This window comes from Coenobita brevimanus, chromosome 32, assembly GCF_032717465.1.
Source record: "Coenobita brevimanus isolate Jiangsu-jjx chromosome 32, ASM3271746v2, whole genome shotgun sequence".
NCBI lineage: Eukaryota > Metazoa > Arthropoda > Malacostraca > Decapoda > Coenobitidae > Coenobita > Coenobita brevimanus.
The window spans coordinates 2,891,145-2,899,264 of NC_136985.1; positions in this window are offsets into that span (position 1 = coordinate 2,891,145).

Genomic DNA, 8,120 nt, shown 5'->3' on the forward strand with positions numbered 1-8,120 from the left:
AAGAGAGTGTATGCGAGTGAAGTGGAGGGGGGGAGAGGGGGGGAGAGGGAGGGGGAGAGGGAGGGGGGAGAGGGAGGGGGAGAGGGAGGGGGAGAGGGAGGGGGAGGCCGAGGACGAGATGGAGGGATGGGATGGAGAGGTATACGAGAGAGGGGGTGTGAGTTGGGAGCAGGGCAGTGAAATGGCGAGGGACAAGGAGACGTGGAGGCGATTTGTTTGTGGCCACCCCGAACGGGATTGAGGCGTCTGGCAATAGATAGATAGATAGATTCCGGAGGCTCCCTATGAGGGCAATGCCTCTTGCTTAGCCCGCCCATCCTGTGGCCGAGTGAGGCATCCCTCTTGCCTCCCCTCCTGTACGAAGAGTGGAGACTGCTCCCCCACAGGTACCCGGCCAGAGAGCATCCGGGATGTGACCACCCCGAGGCCAGGTACCCTGTCGCTGTGGCACAACGCCTGTCACCCACAGCCGCTGACTGACTCCCCCAGAGTGAGCAGCCACAGACCACCCCTGATGGCCCCCCTCCTACAGGCGAGACTGCAGCCCCAGGTGCTGGTGAGCCACCCCCAACACCGACAGCAGCTGCCGGACTTCCCCCCAGTGCAGGTGGCCGCAGTCATCCCTTGACGGCCACCTCCTCTGGGCGAGACCGCAGCCCCAGGGAGGCGACAAGTGTCCCACGGCCGACCCTCGGCCCTGACCAGGTCAGGTCTGCCCCCAGAACGCCCACCACAACAAAGGGCAGGCACTGTGCCGAGCGCCTCCTAGCCCTGTTCGGCCCTAGCCCTGAGGGCCACCACTCTCCCAGTGCCCGCACCAGGAAAGGGCTGCCCACCACTCTGCCCTTCAGCTCCTCCCGGACCCCAGGCGAAACCGAACGAGACTCCTGCTGGGAGCACACCCCCAGTGGCCCTCCACCTACTCTCGGCCGCCATCTACAGCTGCCAGTATAGCAGCCCCAGGCATGCCCCTCGCTCCACTCGCCATCCAACTGTATTTGTGAGTTGTAGTGTTATAAACTGTATGTGTATAACCCTTCCGCCTATTGGTAGCACCCCTGTGTGTGCCCTTCCTTATCTGTGCACCCCCCTTTTCCTCCCTATTGTGTTTGTGCATGCCCATGTGAAAGTGTTTCCCCCATTGCCCTAAGTGATGTCCCCCCTCTCCTCCTCCTCCTTTGAGTGATGCCTTGACCCCAGTGGGTTCTAGACTGTGATTCAGGGGGGAAAGACTATCTGTCCCCATCCTCGACATATGCTCAGCACTATATCCTGGTACTGTGGAATCAGTTCTAGCCATCAAACGTGTGTTCCCCTCCCTGTGCAATACATGACCAACCCAACCCCATATCCCCCAGCTAGTGTATAAGTATTGTATTTATATCCCGTAGGTGATTGTGTTATAATATACTGTGCTCACGGCTATATCCCGTTCCTGTTGCACGAGTGTATTATGAGTGATATGCCACTGCGTTCATATCACGCGAGTGTATTATGAAGCAATGTAATATCCCATTCATGTCATGCATATGTGCTCATACTGAGATATACTGTGCTGACGGTTATATTGTGCCCCTACTCCTACGTGTGTTCTAATGGGACATATCTAGTGTACTGTAAGTGTCGTATGTGTATTGAAACACGGTGTATTTAGCGTAAGTGTGATTCATATTATACTGAGTTGTTCAGTGTACTTATATTGTGTAGGATTGTTCATGTACTGCAGTATTGTTGTACTTCGCTCAGTTGTTAATATACGTGCACACTCGGTCAGTCTGTGCTTGAGCCCTACCTCCTTATCTGCATACTCTAACCCGGTCAGGAATAAAGAACCCAAGGCCCTAACCGTATCCGGATCCGAGGAGTCGGGCACAAAATACACTGAATAACACACAGTTTTATTCTTGCTGCCAAACGATTTTACCATTTAGAATACTCATACTGAAGGGTATAATGCTGTATCATCAACCAGTTCAGTCTCCCCTGAGCTGAACAAAGTCGTCAGAATCAAGAATAAAATTATTTACATCCTCAGAGTGAAGGAAGTAGTTTAATCACGCTCATGTAGCAGCACACACTCTAGGCTAACTTGTAACTGTCTTTTTTTCCCTCATTGTATAAATCAAGGCAGGCTACATCATACGAATCATGCAAATATTGGACTTCTAAATCTTGGTTAATTGCCACAATGGTTTAGTAAATGAATCGTATGTACTATACATCCGCCTTCACCTACAACTAGCGAAAAGTGAGCTGTTTTATCCCACCATGGGGACGGTCGCCTATGAAGTATAGAAACAGATGTCAAGTGGCAGTATTTGGCAAATATTAAATTCCAGACAACTACGGCTATGACAAACTTCAAGAAAGCACTATTCTTACTTAAAATGACGATACGAATATAGATATGAATGCCAGTTGCACTGAACTCATCAGTTACACAACGAAATGACTGTGTTAGGGATTGCTGGATGGAAGCCCAATGTACGAATATGCTATATAGCCAGTCAAAAGTATTCATTCATGGGTGTGATATTTTTTATCAACGAGTATTTTAATGGCTTTAATGGTCTATAGTGTTGCTAACCCTTATAAGTTTATCCAGACATATCGAACAGTCATCATAGTTATGTTACTTTTTCAGGTCTAGGACCGAGTTAGGGCTCACCAGCTAGGTAGCGGACGACACCTGAAAGTCCCCTTATGACTGCACTCTTCCAGGATGTGGGCAATTCACTGTCTGCATATGACATATTGAACAAATCCAGTGGGGTGTGTCATATGAAGGAAGGAGAGCATTGATGCTGTTATGCTAGGTGATTTTAGGTTGACTTCTCGCCCTAAGAACACTTAGTTGTAAGTGGGGTCCTCTTTCGAGACCAGAACTAGAAAACACTATTAGAGGAACAGGGCATAAAAACTCGGCAGGCTACCTTTACACATATATTGCCTTAACTCGACTTCCTTACAATACACATACAATCATATACAAGGCATAGGTACAGTGACAGGTTTTGAGAGACAGTATTTACAGCACACCATACATACGAATGTGATTACCATTAATCAGCAATATACACCAATAGTACACAGGGGTTGAAGACACAGTCCATGTAGTCCTTTCTCCTCACAGTCCTAGTGTATTGTTCTTGGGTTCCGAACTTAGGTAACTCGCACTGTATGTTAAGGTACCACTGTCTTTAGATATAATCACCGTCAGTCTTCACTGTATCACTACTCCGAGTACAAGCACACAACACAGGCACTGTCAATTTTTGTTCTCTGGTGTGACACTGGGGTTGCACTAGGGGGTATCTTGGGCTGTCGAAACCTGGGCTCAAGCAAGGTGGCGCCCGGGCGTAGGGGACTGGCCCTCGGGCGTGTTTTCCTGTAAGGGGCACGGGACTACTACAGGAGGCGTCGTAGCCCGGGCGTGGTTGTGCTCCGGGGTACAGGGAGGCTCTCTCCTGGTGGAGTCTCGACCTGGTGAGTGGCCCTCGGAGCTGGGGCCGAACAGGGCCAGGAGTTGTTCCTGCTGTCTCCTGCTCTGGGCGGAGGGCTGCCAGTGAGAGGGACCCAGGAGGGTCCGCCCTGGGGTCCGGGGGGCTGTGGTCACTGCCAGACTGGGGTGCTGTCAGGAGTCATCTGTGGCGTTCCTTTTGGTGGCGTCCGTCAGCATCGGGCGTCATCCAGGGGCGATCCAAAGGGCGTGGATCCCTTCCTCTGTGATCGGGCCCTGCCACCACTTCTCGAATGGCAGCTCCTCCTGGGAACCACACCTGTGGGGAGAGGTACAGGGGTGTCCCGCGTGGCCTCTGGATGGTGAGTGGGCCACGCCAGGGACTTCCTCCGATGGGTAGACTCTAGGGACTGCAGATGAAGGGTGTACAGTGGCCGACCCTTCCCTGACGTGGACAAAGGCCGACGTCGCAGTTCTGCAGACCCTGAGGGCAGCAGCAGAAGGGCATACAGTGGCCACTCTGTCCCCGGTATGGACAGTGGCCAATACTGCAGTGCTGCTCCCGGAGGAGGCGGGGGCAGATGAGGGGCGTACAGTGGCCGTTCCCTCCCTGATGTGGACAGTGGCAGATGTTGCGGTTCTACCTCGCCCTGGCTTGTCAGCCGATGTCAGTACAGTGGCCATCACGTCCAACCCGGGGCATACAGTGGCTGGCACTGCGGGACTGACTCCAGGTGCGGCTGCAGCAGAAGGGTGTACAGTGGCTGCTCCTTCCTCAGTATGGACAGTGGCCGATGCCATGCTGCTGCAGGGGGTAGTAGCAGAAGGTCATACAGTGGCCGATCCTTCCTCAGTATGGACAGTGGCCGATACTGTGGTGCTGCCTGGGACTGTGCTTAAACAAGTCCCACCCCAATCCTGGCGAAGGCTGGTCCGGCCAAGATGTACGTGGCTGGTACTGTGTAGTTGCTGCTGGTCGTGTTGAGGGAAAGAGAGGCGTAGGGCCGTGGCGTACCTGGGCCCGTCTGGCTCGGACCTGGCACACTCTTTACCTGCCTCTCCGTGGTGTGTTCCTTGGGTGGGGGTGGGGGTGGGGGTGGGGTTGCGACTGCGTCCTGGGAGGGGGATCCCGCTGGGATGGTATTTCAGATGCTTTATTTTTTATGTTGTTTTGTTCATCCTGGAAAAACTGACATCAATTCTTTGTCTTATCACTGATGTAGGCTACAGGTTGAAAATAAATACCAGTAATATTTCTACACCTTACAGTGTAATATCCCATGCTTTTATACATTTTTACAATGATGTGTATTCTTTACATTGATTCAGTATTTTTTTTTTTTTCCATTGAACAATGACACTTGAAGCTATCATATTACCAATGAGTTCCTATATATTTTATGATATCCACAATTCTAAGAGAGAATATCATAGATAGTTTAAAAGCATCATCATAAAGGATCCCTAATGGGAGGTGGAGTGTAAGGGGAGATCACAGTCTAAGTAATACACAGTCATCTCACACTTGAATAAACTTTTGGAGCAGCCCGCGTATGAAGTCACAGGGTCCTGCAGCCGTCAGTTGGCTCGAGGCAGCGATAGGGAGCAGGTGTGTCTCCTCTCAGTCTCTTCTTACTCGTGTGAGAAGTTCAGACGTGCGGCATTTGAAAACATGCCATTTTAAATATGGAATTGTTATGCAGTGTTTTCCGGGCCAAACTTCTTGGATTCAGATACAGTGCGGGCCTTGGGTTCTTTATTCTAGACCGGGATAGAGGTTGCAAACAAGGGGATAGGGCTCAAACACAGGCTAACCAAATCTACATGTATATTACCTTACAGAGTACAACTGTTCACATGCACATGGACAGTCCTATATAAAATACAAGTATACAATATGACACAATACGATACAGAACACACTTACACTATAATATCACGATACAATACACACATCGCTCGCTGGCTCAGTGGTAGCGTTCTCGCTTGCCATCTGGTAGACGGGAGTTCGCGCCCCGCTCAGGATGCAAAAGTTTCACTGACGAAGTGGGTGGTTACTGTCTCCCTTGAGCAAGGGGACGGGTGTGTGCGTGTATATGGTCACAGCCTTGCCCTTCGATCAGACTATATGAGCTCTCAGCTCTCTTCCGGGAGGGTAAAAGCTGACGATCATGACCATCAAGTGATCCTGACCGACCCAGTGAATTACAAGTGGCCTGAACACAGTATAACACATGACACTATAGTTATTACAATACAAGACATGTAGGGGCATGAACGCAATATAACACACGACACGGTATATCACAGTACAATACACACATGTTGTATGAACGCAATATAACACACGACACGGTATATCACAAAACAATACACACATGTTGTATGAACGCAATATAACACACGACACGGTATATCACAAAACAATACACACATGTAGCATGAGCGCAATACAACACAAGATACCGTATATCATGATACAGCACACCTACGTGGTACAGACGCAATATAACACTAAACACTATGAATTACAATACTGTACGTGGAACATAGAGTCAGGTCGGGTATGTATCACACGGGGAGGGAACATCTCACCTGACAACCCAGTGGTGGCTTGCTGCACTGAAGTCTGTCACACTAGTATGTTACATGGATGGGTGTGGATCTCTGGGTGGATATTCCACTGTAGAGGGCCACTGTATATCACCACTCGCAAGACCTAGAGGTCACGATACACAGGTGAAGGGTCAGGGGCACTGCACAGGGGAGTGTGAATATTACCTGTGGGGCAAAAGGAAGGGTCACACACCTGGGGGGGGGGACACACACAAGGGGATGTACTCAGGGGAAGAATGAAGGCACACACGAGGAGGGGGGGGGGCGATTCTCTAGGGAAGGGGGATGGGTGCACATACAGAGGCTGTAACACTGTGACTTGCAGGGTAGGCCAGTCATCAGTAGGCATGAGGGGCGCGCCCGGGGCTACAGCGCAGGTAGCCGCAGGTGATGGCCCGATGTGGAAGGACGGCCATCCGGGGTGTGTTTCCGGTGTGAGTCTTCTGTGGCGTGGTCTGGGGGTCTGGGTTGAGCTGGTGGGCGGGGTGATGGGCGGCCCTTTCTTGGTGGGCGCCCTGGGAGTGTGGTGGCCCTCTGAACTGTGGCTGAACAGGGCTAGGAGACACTCAGCACGGCGCCTGCCCTTGGCTGAGGTGGGAGTCCTGGGGGTTGACCTGGGTTGGTCCGGGCCTAGGGCCAGCTGCTGGGTGCCCCTTGCTGTCCTGGGGCTGCGGTCTCGCCTGGCAGAAGGGGCCATCAGGGGTTGGCTGCAGCTGCCTGCCCTGGGGTAGTCCAGCAGCTGCTGGAAGCATAGGGGGCTGACCTGCAAGGCGCCCGCCATTGTCCTGGTGCCACAGTCTCGCCCAGAGGAGGAGGCTGTCAGGGGTAGACTGTGGCCACTCGCCTTGGGGGAGTCCGTCAGCTACTGGGGGTGTCCGGGGCTGGGCCTCAGGGTGGTCTCGTCCCAGGTACTCTCTGGCGGGGATCCTGTGGGGAAGCAGTCTCCACTCTCTGTGAAGGAGGGGGGGCGGGAAGGGCTTCTCACTGGGCCACAGGAAGGGGGTGGGAGGGGCTTCTCACTCGGCCACAGGAGGGAGGCGGGCTGAGCAAGAGACAGTGCCCTCATAGGGAGCCTCCAGAGTCATGGAGGAGGAACGACCAGTGGTCTGTTCCTCAGCCTGGCGGGCCTGATGGTCCCTGCTGGAACTCCATGACAGGGCAGAGGAAGGTGGTCTGGAGGACACTCCTTCTACCAGGCAGGTCCGGGGGACACTGCCCAGGCTCCCTCCCGAGGTAGTGATAGAGGGAGATCCGGTGGATACTCCCTCGGGCTGACAGGTCCAGGGTACCCTGCCGGAGGACCACTCGTCCTGGGGGCAACAGAAGTCCCAGCGGGCCTTCTGGCGTCTGCTGCAGGTCCGGTGGACTCTGCTGCCCTCCTGCTGTTGGGGGAAAGTGCACCTGGGGGACGACCGGTGGTCTCTTCCCCTGTGGCAGATCCGGTGGCTACTATCATGGGGCCTGCTGCCCTCCTGAGGAGCACAGGTGAAGGTCGTCAAGATGACGGTCCAACACACCTACTCCCGGATGTGGGTGACAGGAGGGGATCCAATGGGCGCTCCTCCTACTGTAGATCCGGTGGATACTACTGTGCTGCTGCTCCCCTGGGGTGAAGTAGAAATGTGAGCACTGGCTGTGGCTCTCCCTCTTGTGAAGGCAGGTCAGGTGGACTCTGCATCCGAGGGGCTACTTGGGAATTCCTAGGGCAAGTCCCACTCCAAATCTGGCGAGTGCTCTCTCTGTCGGAGGGTAATGCACTCAATCTGAGTACTGCCTGGTGGTCCGGCTGCATAGAAGAGGGGCATCGGGTCATGGGGGATGTATATCGCTGTGGCATGGAACGCGGGTGTACCTCCCCATTGCCACCTATTGGGGTGGAGGCTACCTCTCTACGTCCTCCCCCTGGGGTGGTGGTATCGGCCTCGCTCCGCCGGGTAGGTATTTCAGGAATAGTTTCCGAAGCTAAAGAGGTCAAAATTAGATTGAAAAGTTTACCTTTATCAAAGATAATTAAAGATTATAAAGTGTTATAAGACGATGAGTG